Below are 2,596 nucleotides of genomic sequence, written 5' to 3' on the forward strand. Positions count from 1 at the left end.
GAGAGTTTTCAGAAATATCTGATTTAAATACTTAGCTGAATCATCTCAAAAGATGGCAAATTATATTCACAAACAGTTTAATTAAATCATCTACCAATTACATTGCAGGTTTTTATGTACTAAAGTTTTTATTTTAAAAAAGTATTCTTTTATCGATAAAGCCGCAACAGTGGTGGACCTCATGGTCCACATGCCCTCTAAGGAGTAAGAGCCCACTGGACCACCAGCCCCAGCGGTGATCTCATTACCAGTGTATCAAGCTTTTGAAACAAAAAAAACAAAAAAAACTGGTCTTCTGCGTACCAGTGATGGCATGGATGATGGGCATGACTCTCCACAAAGCCAAAGTTGTCATGGATGACCTTGGCCGGGGGCCATGCAGTTGGTCGTACAGGAGGCATTGGTGATGATTTTGAGGGACTTGTCCTACATCTCACCATTCACACCCATCACAAACATGGGGGCATCTGCAGAAGGGGTAGAGATGATGGTCCTCTGAGCTCCTCCCTTCAAGTGAGCCCCTGGGTTCTCCAAGGTAGTGAAAGCACAGTGGACTCCACAACATACTCAGCACGAGCAACACCCCATTTAGTGTTGGCGGGATCTCGCTCCTGAAAGATGGTATTGGGTTTTCCATTGACGACAAGCTTCCCATTCTCAGCCTCGCCTGTGCCTTTGAACTTGCCGTGGACGGAATCATACTGGCACACAGAGACCATGTAGTTGAGGTCAATGAAGGGGTCACTGATGGCAGCAGCATCCACTTTGTCAGAGTTAAAAGCAGGTGACCTGCTTTTCAAAGCCCCAGTGACCAGGCATCCAATATGGCCAAATGCATTCACTCTGACCTTCACCATTGCCACTGCTACCCAGAAGACTGTGGATGGCCCCTCTGGGAAGCTGAGGAGTGATGGCCAAGGGGCTGCCCAGAACATCATCCCTGCTTCTACTGGTGCTGCCAAGGCTGTGGGCAAGGTCATCCCTGACTGAATGGGAAGCTCACTGGCATGGCCTTGTGTCCCTACCCCCAATGTTTCGGTTGAGGATCTGACCTGCTGCTGGAAGAAAACTGCCAAATGTGATGACATCAAGAAAGTGGTGAAGCAGGCATTGGAGGGTCCCCTCAAGGGCATCCTGGGCTATACTGATGACCAAGTTGTTTCCTGCAACTTTAACAGTGATACCCACTCTTCCACCTTTGATGCTAAAGCTGACATTGCCCTCAATGACCACTTTGTCAAGCTCATTTCTGGCATGACAATGAATTTGGCTACCACAACAGAGTGGTGGACCTCATGGTCCACAGGACCTCTAAGGAGTAAGAGCCCGCTGGACCACCAGCCCCAGCAAGAGGAAGAGAGCTACTGGGGAGTCCTTTCTCCAAATTGATCTCCCAACACACTGAGAATCTCCTGACCTCCAGTTTCCATCCCAGACCCCCTGAAGAAGGGGAGGGGCTGAGGGAGCACTACCTTTCATGCACCATCAATAAAGTTCCCTGTACCCAGACCAAAAAAAAAAAAAAGAAAAAAGAAAGAAACTAAATTTAAAAGGAGGGAAAGAGTGCTGGGTACTATCAACTAGCTACTTTAACGTAAATGAGAACATGTACTTTGAAAAATAATATAGACAGAGCCACTTCAAAATGCATTCAGAGTTGCCATTTCAGAGGATCTGTCTTGTGGGTCTTATTCTTCAAATCTCCATCATGTTTAAGCTGGGCAAAATACCCTTTGTATTGGCCTAAAGGAACATTGTTTTCCAAACAACTGTCAGAAAGCTAACAGAAAAACAGACATTCTGACTACCTGACTGAAAATTAAAGACATCCTTTAGAATTAACCACCACGTATAATAGCTAAAAAGTAACAGCTGATTTGCACCAATAGAAATCCATTCTTTCTATTCATGTAATTATTCCCTTTCCCTTTTTCATAAATAGCCCTTGCATTCACCTCCTAATTGGAACACGACATTTGAGAGCCTGCTTGAATCAATGCTTTCCAGAACTGCAATGCTTTTGGATCTCAAACAAACTCTTGTTGCCTCTCACCTTGGCATTTTATTTTTAGGTTAACAGTACTATCTGTTATCATCCAAGGGGAACTTTGCAAACCCTTTGAGGATCACAAAGTGCTAGGTTATAAATAGCATGACTTGAGTTACAAATCATTGTTAGATCAAATGTATTTCCTACTATGACAGAATAATGGACTTGATTCCTTCAATCTACAATAAGTGTAATCGAGCTTGACATAAAAAAGTCTTTTAACTCAGTCCCATGTGGCTTACTCATCAGCAAGCTAGGAAAATATGGGTTAGGTCATATTGTTGCTGGATTGATGTAAAAACTGCTGGAGTGTAGTACTCAAGAAGTAGTTATTTATGATTCATGGTTGACCAGGGTGTATGGAATGGAATAAGGGAAGTAGATGGTCAATGTTTGAACAAGTAGTCTTATGACAGGTGGGATTTCTAAGTCTGAAGTAATTCTTAATTTTATAAATGATACGTAACATGGCCTAGTTATTAACTTCTATTATATCTAACTGCGAATGATGACTATTAATTTAGAGGCTATCATGATCTATTTATG

At 43.0% G+C, this 2,596-nt stretch overlaps 2 pseudogenes; one reads left to right on the forward strand and one right to left on the reverse strand.

Moving 5' to 3' along the window:
* Positions 1–244: 244 nt before the first annotated feature.
* On the reverse strand, positions 245–857 carry LOC109435147 (glyceraldehyde-3-phosphate dehydrogenase pseudogene; annotated as a pseudogene).
* Position 858: 1 nt separating this feature from the next.
* Positions 859–1,322, forward strand: LOC148755129 (glyceraldehyde-3-phosphate dehydrogenase pseudogene; annotated as a pseudogene).
* The last annotated feature ends 1,274 nt before the right edge of the window (positions 1,323–2,596 follow it).

This window comes from Rhinolophus sinicus, chromosome 16 (genome assembly GCF_057876585.1).
Source record: "Rhinolophus sinicus isolate RSI-liver-muscle chromosome 16, RSI-T2T, whole genome shotgun sequence".
In the NCBI taxonomy this organism is placed as follows: domain Eukaryota; kingdom Metazoa; phylum Chordata; class Mammalia; order Chiroptera; family Rhinolophidae; genus Rhinolophus; species Rhinolophus sinicus.